This window comes from Panthera tigris, chromosome E3, assembly GCF_018350195.1.
Source record: "Panthera tigris isolate Pti1 chromosome E3, P.tigris_Pti1_mat1.1, whole genome shotgun sequence".
Taxonomy (NCBI): domain Eukaryota; kingdom Metazoa; phylum Chordata; class Mammalia; order Carnivora; family Felidae; genus Panthera; species Panthera tigris.
The window spans coordinates 19,163,112-19,174,747 of NC_056675.1; positions in this window are offsets into that span (position 1 = coordinate 19,163,112).

The window sequence follows — 11,636 nt, forward strand, 5'->3', positions numbered from 1 at the left end:
GGGGCCTCCTTTTCCTCCCTCTCCCCCAGCCCAGCGGTGGCTGTGGCTGATCCTCAGAGAGGAAATGTCACCTGAGGCCCCGGCTGCAGGGGGATGGGATGAGGCTTCACCAGGCAGCCTCTGCAGCAGGTCCCGTGTGAAAAGGCCTAGGGGACCCGGGGTGGGGGTGGGGGGACTGGGGCCTCAACAGCTCAGTCCCTTCCTCCAGGGCCTACTCAGCCGCTGCAGGGAAGCCGGGTCTCCAAGGAGGCAGGCGCCTGCTCTGGGCATCCCCAGGGCCCTTGAAAGAGACCTCCAGTCTGCCATGCACCGCACCGGCTCTGTGACCGGACCTCTCTGGGCCTCGGCGCTCTCATCTGTGAGATGGGCCGGTCGCAGTACATCTCAAAGCAGAGGATGGGGGCTCAGCCACATGGCGCGGAGGGCTGATTTGTGGCGGCCTGTTCACTCGAGGCGGTGTGTTCTGTTCTGTTTTCTGCCCCCCCCCCCCCCCCCCCCCCCGAGCAACGCAGAGCCCAAACTGCCAGTTCAAAGGCCTGTGCCAGGTGCAAGGCAGAAGGGACTGGGGAGGGAAGGCCAAGTGCGACCAGAGAGGAGAGGGGATGGGGAGAGAGTGTTGGAGTTGATGGAGGTTTTCCTCTCTACCTCTCCTTGAGGCTCGCCCTGCCCCGGGGTGAGGCTGGGCGGAGGGAGGGCGGAGGGAAGGGGTCCCCAAGGAGTTTGCAGCCTTTTTTTTTTTTAAAGTTTATTTATTTGTTTTGAGAGAGAGAGAGAGAGGGAAGGAGGTGGGGAGGGGCAGAGAGAAGGAGAGAGGGAGAGAATCCCAAGCGGGCGCCTCACTGTCAGCACAGAGCCTGACGTGAGGCTCGAACACACGAACTGTGAGCTCCTGACCCGAGCCGGAAGCAAGAGTTGGACACTTAACCGACTGAGCCACCCGTGTGCCCCGAGTTTGGTGGCTTTGAGGGAAAGGGGAGTCCACAGCCCCTCCACGGCTGGATTTGCTAGGCACCCCCTAGTCCCACTGCCAGATTTGGCAAAATAAAAATTCCAGATCCAGGGGCGCCTGGGTGGCTCAAGTCGGTTAGGCGTCTGACTTCGGCTCAGGTCGTGATCTCGCGGTTCGTGAGTTCCAGCCCCTCGTGGGGCTCTGCGCTGACCGCTCGGAGCCTGGAGCCTGCTTCCGATTCTGTCTCCCCGTCTCTCTGCCCCTCCCGTGTTCATGCTCTGTCTCTCTGTCTCTCAGCAATAAATAAATGTAAAGAAAAAAAAAAAATTAAAAAAAATTCCAGATCCAACATTTGGGACGTACTCGTACCAAAAACATTATTTGTTGGTTGTCTGAAATTCAGATTTACCCAGTGTCCTGTGGTTTGTCCAGCCAGCTACCCACAGGCATGGAGGGGACAGGGCAGAGAGAGAAAACGGGAGGGCATCTGGGGGGGAAGGCGGTGGGGGTATCCTTTGCATAGTGAAGAGGCCTTCCAGAAGTTTTTGCAGGCTCCGACGGGGACACAGAAGGTAGCTGGGAGGAATGGCTGGCTGGAATGGCTTGCCACCAGGGAGGCTCGCTCTTCTCGGGGGTGATGTGACCTTGGAGCTGAGGGCTGGTGCCCAACTGGGCGTCGAGCAGGAGGCCTGAGGAACCACAGCAAGAGTGAACGTGAGGAAGCCTTGAAGCTAAAGGGAAACCACAGCACTCGGGTGGCCCCGCCACCGGGGCAGGTGGAAGGGGATGGGGGATGGGACTGAAGCGTCAACCAGCCTCAGCTCGGTCCAAACCTCCCCCAACCCCCACCTGTCTTATCACTGTAGCGGGCTCCTACTCACCCCTCATCGGCCCTGTGGGCCTGGGGTCCTCAGGCCAGCCCAGAGGCAAGCAAAGGGGGAAAACACCATGTCCTACAACTCCTGGGACTCAGAGCCTTCAAAGTGACTGAAAAATCACCGGTTTGGACTGAATTTCCCCAAACGTATCTTGATTATGTTGTCAGAGGCAGTGGGGAGCCAGAGTCAGGAAAAAGACGTTCGATCGGTCGGAAAGTCAAGTTCTACTGTTTTCTTCTGCTCTTGGGTCCTGTGGACCGTCTGGCTTGCTCTGCGCACACAGATCACCTGCCCCAGGAGCTGGAACAGGGCCTTGGGCGACAACTGGAAAGCCCAGGGCAGGGCATGCAGGGGGAGGCACCCCAACAGGTGCTCCTTGTGACCCTGACCCTGAGGTCCCCCCGGGGTGGGAAGTGAGAGCTGGCCAAGTGTTTACAGAAAGGCTGATATTTGCAGGGGATGCAACTGTTTATTTTATTCTCAACAACCCTCATAATGGAGTATGGACTGTGGGCGGGCTCGAGTGCTTTCTAAACCCCGGTTCAGTTCATGCCCATAAGAGCCCTTGGAAGCAGGATGACTGTTATCTGCACGTGGCCAACAAGGGCACTGAGTTGCAGAGAGGTTAATTTAAATGGTTTGCCCAAGGTCACACATCCAGGAAGGGGCAGCTCCCAGGGCAGGCCAAGCCCAGCCTGACCACTCAGCAAGCGCCGGGCCCCAGCCCTCAGCACTGTTCATGGGCAGGAAGCTGGACCCTTGGCCAGCCATCCGGAACGTAGGATATGTGTTGAGACGTCCGGTAGGACAGGCCAGGGGCTGGGATCTGGGACGAGCACGGAAACAGGGCACCATTTCTGTTCTTGCAGAGCGCTGGGTCCAGATGGAGAGACAGACGCAGTCACAACCCAGTGCACACAAATCAATGCTACGAAATGAGCCTCTTTAGTGAGCATTTACTGTGGCCACACCCTGCTGTACGCGCGACTTATCTCCTTATCCTTGCAAAAACCCCCTGAGGTAGCACTGGCCTCATTTTGTCGATGAGTAAAGTGAGGCTCAGGGAGATTCAGTAAGTTGCCTGAGGTCACAGAAAGCAAGTGGCAAATTTGGGGCTCGTTAGGGGAAGTGTGGGGTTCAGCGGGGGGCACATCCCAGAGGGCTTCCCAGAGGAGGTGCCGCTGCCCTTGAGTTGTCCAGGAGAGGGGATTGGTCCAGTAGAGAGAAGGCGGAGCGGGTTCCAAGCAAAGGAAACCACCTACAAAAGGCCTGGAAGCTGACCGGCCTGGCAACCTGGGGTTGCTGCGTGTGGCCTGGCCAAGAGGTCACCTGTGCTGAGTAGAACTGGTCCCTTCCCCAGATGGTGGCCCCCGCTCGCCGTTCTCAGGGGCTCTGGCTCAAGGTGCAGGACCGGGCCCAGGGCAAAGACTCAGCCTTGCCCAGCCCTTGGGACAGTGTCGGTGCTGGAATGCCCATCACGGAGGCGGTCCAGACTCCCTGCTCTGTCCCTTTGCGGACTCTGTGGCCTTGGGCAAGTCACTTCCCCTCTCTGAGCCTTGGTTGCTTGAGCTACCTCACGGGCTTTTGTGAGGCTTACATGTTTTAAAAGATACAAAGGGCTCAGAGCAGGGCCTGGCTGGAGTTAGCACTCGAGAAGTGCCAGCTGTCACTGGTTTTGAGACCATCCACCTGACAAGTTCACTGCTTTCACTTGGGTTAAGGGACGCCAGCAGTGGTTATGGAGCCTAGTGGCCCCCAGTCACCCGGCCCCCAGCCCGGGACTCAGCCTTGCCGGTTCCACCACCAAACCCTCACCACCCCCCGGGGCCCCGAGTCCCAGTGGGGGAGGCACAGGTGCCTCTGGCTGGGGACATGGAGATTCCTGGCAGTTGGGGGGAAGGGTGGGAACCAAGAGACGCGGTGACTAAGACGGGAACCCGAAATGCACTCACACAGAGAACGCCTCCAGCAGGTGGGTTCTTTCCCTCGGGCTCTGGTGAGTGAGTCATGCGGGGGCAGGTACAGAAGGTGCTAGGGCCCAAGGGGTGTTGCTTGTCCTTCCCAAGAAGCTGGTTGCACCGTGGGCCAGGGAGGGCTGGGGGCGCCTCCCAGGCTCTAGGGCTGGGGAATGGATAGGCCCTGTGACCGGGAGGCCTGGAGTCAGAAAGACCTGGGTTCAGATTCCAGCACGGTCATTTGGAAGCTGTGCGACCTTGGGCAAGGAACTTCCCCTCTCTGTGCCTCAGTTTCCTCTCCTGTAACATCAGGCCAATTAAATCCACCTCCCGGCACTAAAGCCTTCCTATCGTGCTTTGTTGGATCTTGGTGACTCCCCACCTCAAGGACCTGCAGGGGCTCCCCCTTGCCCACCCAACAGAGCAGGGCCTTCTTCTGTTAGGAGCTGGGTGGCACATTTGCGGAATATCTGCAGACTCTGTGCAGCTTTTCTCTTGTTCAAACCTCACACAAATCTGTTTTATAGCCACGAAAGCAGCCCCACACAGGTGCTCAAGTTGCCCAGGAACAGACCTGGGTTTCAAAACTTCATGTATCCTCTCCGTCGCATACATAGCCTCGCCCAGTTAGTACAACGGTGGGAGGATGTGCCTGGGTGGCTCAGCCGGTTGAGAGAGTCCAGCTCTCGATTTCGGCTCAGGTCATGATCTCACGGTTTGTGAGTTCAAGCCCCGAGTCGGGCTCCACGCTGGCAGTGGGGAGCCTGCTTGGGATTCTCTCTCCCTCTCTCTCTGCCCCTCCTCTGCTCTCTCTGTCTCTCAAAATAAATAAATAAACGTCTAAAGTAAATAAAGTGGCAGGCGTTTAAATGCAGGTATGTGGTTATTACAAAGAAGAAAGGAGGGAAGGGGAGAAAACCAGGAATCACACTGTAGAGTCTCATCTGTGCCAGGTGACTTTCCCAGACAGCCTGGCCGGCTCCAGAATCGCCATTAAGGAAAGAAAGTGCAGTGGGTGCCCCCCCCCCCGGCTCCCGCCTTAGCCAAGCTGAATCTTGGTGACCCAGACAAGTAAGTTACAAACCTCCCTTAATTCGGTTCCCTCTGTGTCCTAACTTACGTTTATGTTACATCCTGTTTTGTCTTGTCTTGTTACATACCTTTTTTTGTATGCATAAAATTATTTGTAAAGGCACCAGGCCCTGATGATTTCAAAGACGAATTTAGCTAATCTTCTGATAGTTTAAACTGATAACAGCAAAGGTAATTCTGATGCTTCTTAAACAATTCTAGGTCACAGAAAAAGACAGAAACTCTCCCATTTATTGTATGGAGGCAGCGTGACCTTAACATAAAAACTTGAAAAGCAAATAAACCCACCAACACATTTTAGCAAGAACAAGAAACACAAGCCAGTAAAGCACAGACCCAACTCTCTCTGATTTTGACGCAAACATTCCAAATCAAATGCTAACAAATAGGGGCGCCTGGGAGGCTCAGTCTGGTAAATGTCCTACTTCCGCCCAGGTCGTGTCTCATGGCTCCTGAGTTCAAGCCCCACATCGGGTTCACTGCTGTCAGCACAGAGCCCTCTTCGGATCCTCTGTCCCTCCTCTCTTTCTGCCCCCACCCCCACTTGTGCTCTCTCTCAAAAATAGACATTAAAAAAAAAAAGAACAAATGCTAACAAATAAAATATGGCTGTATATCAAACGAATAACATACTTTGAGCAAACAGAGCTTACTTCAGGAATGCAGGACAGGTTCAATGTCAAGTAATCGATCAACATACAATATCAAGTAACTGATCAACATAATTGTTTACACCACGTTGAGAGAGGGTAACAGGGGTGCCTGGGTGGCTCAGTTGGTTGAGCGTCTGACTTCGGCTCAGGTCATGATCTCGCCGTCTGTGAGTTCAAGCCCCGCATCGGGCTGTGCGCTGACAGCTCAGAGCCTGGAGCCTGCTTCAGTTTCTGTGTCTCCCTCTCTCTCTGCCCTCACCCCCCTCCACTCTGTATCTCTCTCTCTCAAAAATAAACAAACATGAAAAAAAAATTAAAAAAAAAAAAAAGAGAGAGAGTAACAATGTGATCGTATCACTTCAATAGCTTTTTCTTTGAAAAAAAAACAAACTACTAACTAAAACAAATAAATTACTGAAGTATGATAAAGGTTCTTTGCCAAAACTAACAGCAAACATCATTCTAGATACTAAAGCCATTTCCCTTAGAATCAAAACAAAACAGTGTTTTTGGAGGTTCTATCAAATACACCAGGATAAAAAACAAACAAAAAAAACCCCAAAAGAAATGCTACTGAAAAAGAAGAGATAAGGCAACTTGATATTATAAGAAATCGTTGGCTAAAAACAGAAAAAGGAAAAGATTTCATTCACATGTATATTATTAGGGGGATACATCTAACAGAGAAGGTGTAGGACCTCCATGAAGAAAAAAGGTGTTGAAGCATAAAGAAGAAAGAGCTAACGTCGGAACGTGGGAGGAGCCCCCACGTGTGATTCCAGTCAAAATGCCAGTGGGAGGGGCGCCTGCCTGGCTCAGTCGGTACAGCAGGTGGCGCTTGATCTCGGGGTCATGAGTTCGAGCCCCAGGTTGGGCACGGAGCTCACTTAAAAAAAAAAAAAGCCAACGGGGCCTTTTAAAAATTAAGTACACACCTACCTAACCTGAAGATGCTCCGCCTCATCAGAAACCAGAGAAAGGCAAATGAAAGTACCGATGAGTTAGCACTTTCTACTGAGAGGTAGGGCAACAATGAATGGCTAGTGGGGTTTTGGGGGAGGCACTCCGTCATTTTTGCTGATGGAGAGGCAAACTCTTACCAGCTCTTTTAGAAAGAAACCTCGCAATATCCCATACAATTTGTTTGCAAGAACTTAAAACAGTTTACTTCTTGTGCACCCTTTATTAGCTTTCTCTCACAAAATGTGCCCACAAGAAAGTGAATCAAGTAAGAGAAACATAATTCGAGACACCAATAGGAACTCCAACATAGAAAAGAGGGAAAGGGACTCCTCGAGGAAATGAATGAGAGGAGACAGACCCTGGGAAGAAACCGCAACAGGTCTGGAGAGCAGTTGGTTTGTACTGGAGCAAGGCAGGGAGGGGGGCTGGGCTCTAGCAGTTTTCTAGGTTAAATTTGGAAAGCACTTAAACAAACCGAATCCCTTGGGAAACGGTTTGAACAACGAGTGGAGAGATTGGGGTTGCGTTACTAAGGACATGGATGATTCTAAGCAAATGGAAAACAGAAAATTCCTAACAGCAGGAAAACGAAAGGTCGTGCAGAAAGGAAAGGTAATCAGAACTTCTTACATGGCTAACGTAATAATAGGGAATAACAATGTTCGCTGAGATTCTTGGATGGACAGATTAATGTCTTCCATCGCATTTGGGAAGTTTTCAGCCATAATTCTCCCCCCCGCCCCAGTAAGTTTTTTGAAAGAGGATCATGGAGCAGATTTGCAAGCAGAAACAAAGTGAATGTCTACCCAAGCGACGGTTGAACGGGGTGTACTAATATCACGCTGCAAAATGACATGGCATGGGTACACCGAGGGTGCAGGGTTGAGGCCAAACGTTGCCCCCCATCACCATTATCCACAGGAGACTACCCCTTCTCAGCCAATTACTTCGGGTGGGGCTCTGCTTCCAGCTCTGGGGTGGTCATGTGACAAGGCCTCAGCCAATCAGAGAACTGCGTTGTGGCCATGCGATTGGATCAGCCATCGATGCAGGACCCAATCAGAACCAAGCAAGCTCAAGGTTGCCTGGGTGGCTCAGTCGGTTGAGCGTGGGGCTCTCGGTTTCGGCTGGGGTCCTGATCTCAGGGTGTGTGGGTTCGAGCCACACCACAGGCTCTGTGCTGGTAGTGTGGGGGCTGCTTGGGATTCTCTGTCTGTCTCTGTCTCTTCCCCTCCCCTGCTCTCTCTCTCTCAAAGAGAAACTTGAAAAATTTCAAAAGAAGAATGAAGCAAGCACAGAGAAAGCGCCAACTGGGATGGGCAGGGCTCACACACGCTCTCCCGTTGGGCGGCGCTCTTGAGAGGCTGGAAACTTGGGGGGGGGGGGGGTGGCCATCCTGCACCACAAGGAGAGGAGAAGTCTAGAAGAAGTCTACCCAGAAGAAGTAGATCAGTTGGGAGAGAGAAACCCATCGTGGTGTTGAAGTTGCTGCCTTTGCGTTACGCTGCACCTGAAGATTTTTTTTGTTTTCGTTTTGTTTTGTTTTTTTGGAGAGAGAGAGGACACAAATGAGCAAGGGGCGGGGTGGGGTGGGGCGGGGACAATCTCCCAGAGAGAGAGAGAGAGAGAGAGAGAGAGAGAGACAGGGACAGAGAAGCAGCGCTCACGCGATGCAGGGCTCGAGCTCACCAATGGTGAGCTCATGACCTGAGCTGAGGTCAGACGCTTAACCGAGGGAGCCACCCAGACGCCCTGAGGTTGGTTCTATTTCGGGACTTTTCTTTTTCAAATCAGCCAGTTTGAGTTGGGTTTTCTGTTGTTTGGGACCACATGGGTCCTGGAGAATACTCTGGTAATCTCAGCTTCAGAAGGGAGCATCCAGCCCCAGAAGGGCTCAGTGGCTTCTCTTGATCAAGGTCACTCGTTGGTCAGGAGTTGCTGTTAAGGCAGGGCCTCATAGACATCAGTGGCGTCAGGGGTCTTACGGATTAGGTTTCTCTGGATATTAGTCAGGACTCCTTTATATGCAGGCTGCAGACACCAGCCTCAAATGGATTTATGAGCATAGATTGGCTCATTAACTGCAAAACCCATTTATATCTAATTTCAGTCTTGGATCCTAGTGTTCAAATAATGTCCTCAGATTCCCTTTCTCTTAATCTATTGGCCCTGCTCTGTATAGGTGTCCTGTTACGACAGAATCTACCCAAGTGGTGGCAAAGTTGGTTACCAGCAGCTCCAGCCTTTCCTCCCACAAACCTAGCAAATCTTATGAAGACAAGAACATTTTAGGGGCGCCTGGGTGGCTCAGTCGGTTGGGCCTCCGACTTCGGCCCAGGTCACGATCTCGCGGTTCGTGGGTTCGAGCCCCGCGTCGGGCTCTGTGCTGACAGCTCGGAGCCTGGAGCCTGCTTCCGATTCTCTGTCTCCTTCTCTCTCTGCCCCTCCCCCGCTCACGCCTCTGTCTCTGTCTCTCAAAAAGGAATAAACATTAAAAAAAAAAAAAAAAAAGAACACTTTACCTAGTAATAGGTGTAGGAAAAGGCCAGGAGCTGCCTCACTTGGGTCGTATGCCCATGCCTGAGCCAATTGCTGTGGCCGAGGAATGGAACGTGCTGGTTGACCAGACCTGGGGCATGTGGCCACCCCATGGGGCCAACGGGGGGAACCAGCCTGAACCATATGGATCAAGAACATGGAAGGAAAATTTGAGGTGCTGTCAACCAAAAGGGGGGGTGGTGAGTGGGTGCTGAACAGGCAAAAATAGCTGTCGTCCACTACCTTTTATACTATTCCCAGTATCCCAAGGTCATTATCACAGCTGTAATTAAATAGACCCCCAAACCCTCCCCCTTCTTCAGGCACCCTGTGTTTTCCTTTAACATCAAAATAGAACGACCTGAAGGGCACCTGGGTGGCTCCCTCGGTTAAGCCTCCGACTTGACTTTGGCTCAGGCCGTGATCTCACAATTCATGAGATCGAGTCCTGAGTCGGCCTCTGCGCTTGAGAGCTCAGGTCCTGCTTGGGATTCTGTCTCTCTCTTCTCTCTCTCTGCCCCTCCAGTGCATGTGTGCTTTCTCTCTTAAAATAAGTAAACTTAAAAAAAAAGAAAGAAAGCGGTTTACCTTAAAAAAAAAAAATAGAATGACTCGAGCCCCGTTACCACCTGTTAGGGACAACCAAGCCCCTCCATGATCTCCCTGAGGATCTCCAAGCAGGGCTCACGGTCTCCTGAGTCGGGTCACGACCAGCCTACTTCTTTATTATTATTATTATTATTATTAGCTTAACTGAGGTATAATTGATAAATAAAACCTGTATATGCTTAAAATGTATGACTTTAGGTTTTGAAATATGTATACATTGTGAAATGATCACCACAAGCTAATATACGTATCGCCTCACATTGTGTGTGTGTGTGTGTGTGTGTGTGTGGTGAGAACACTTAAGACATGCGCTCTGAGCAAATTTTGAGTATACGATACGGTATTGTTAATTACGCGGCCTACTTCTTTGGCTGTCCCCGTACACTCTTGGTCGCTGGAGTCGCCAGTCTCTTCTGCCCTTCTTTGGCTCCAAAGGAAAACCCCCGAATTTCTCCATTGCCCTCAAAGATCCAAAAACCAAGGCTGGGTGATGAACATTTTCCTCCCCCTCAACTGCCGGTAAATAACTCTCAATTACTTTTCTTACACCCACATTTCCACCCCAAACCAGGCACTAGATGCGGGGAGGGAGGTAAGGCCCTACATTTTTGAGAGAGACATGCTGTTTGGAGACTCTGTCGCTCAGTGACGAGTGGGCATCGCGTGAAGGGGATGATGGGACGCTGAGGCTGCCCTTCTGGTCCTTGCGTCGGCATGCTTAGCGGTCACTGGCCGGTAGCTGGGGAAGCTTGCATAGCAGTTAAAGGGCACGTTGGGAAAAAAACGCAATCGAGAACAAAATCCTTTCCCTTATTTAAAATAAAAAATTGTTTGAAAATGTTTATTTACCTTTCAGAGAGATAGACACAGTGTGAGCAGGGGAGGGGCAGAGAGAGAGGGAGACACAGAATCCGAAGCAAGCTCCAGGCTGCGAGCTGTCAGCACAGAGCCCGGCATGGGGCTCGAACCCACGAACTGCGAGATCATGACCCCAGCGGAAGTCAGACGCTCAACCGACTGAGCCACCCAGGCGCCCCCATAATCCCTTCCCTCCTGAAGTTCAACGTTACTGGAACTTTTCTGATGGACTGAGTCTAACCTGAAGACTATGGGGGGGAGAAGACACCAAGGGCCCTTGAGAAGGAACTCACCATGATCAAGGGGACGTTACCCACCCTACATGGAAAGGGTTGCAGGGGTTTGTCTTGTTTAAGATAGGGTGTGGGAGACGCTGGAAACCCTTCTGGCCAAGCCCCTGTGGCCTTGACACAGGGGTTCATCAGTGATGCTAAGCAGCAGGACGAAGCAACAGCGGCAGAAAACCGAGGCCCCCTAGTGGTAAGTCCCGGCACTTCTCTGACACTAGGGCAGTTAGAAGGTGCTATTCGTACACCCACCGAGCGGGGAAACAGGGCCACTGCTGGCATTTGCAGACTTCCCCTCCACCCCTTAATGATCCATTTTAAAGTGTTCTGTTAAGCCCCTAGGTATCCACTCTTATCATCATTGCAGGGAAGCGGCAGATGTTTTGAAACGGCAGGGTTTTCCTTTAACATATCCTAGCTAAAATTCTTGGGTATGAGCCCTTACCCCTGTGATCTAGTCGGAGTAGATTTGTTTTTCTCTTTTCTTACGGTTTTTCCTCTCTATTTTTTTACATGGATAATTACGTAATCTAGTGGATGTCTAGTTTCCTCTTCAGCAAGTAAGCTTCAGGGGATAGGGGTCGTTGGTCTTATTCATTGCTGGCTCCTCGGCCCCTAAAACAGTATTGGGCATTCATTCATTAAGCTGACGGATCGCTGGGGAGTGTCTGTCCTGTGCCAGGCCCTCCACTAGGCATCGGGGGTGGAGAGGGGATAGCAGTTTGCCAAACACTGACGCCGTTCTTGTGGAACTTCCGTTCTAGTGGGCAGAGAACACGCTATCGTGAGCCGTGGTGGGTACTCAGCGTGTCATGAGCAGGGTAAGGGGCTCCTGGCCCAGGCGGTTTCCTCTG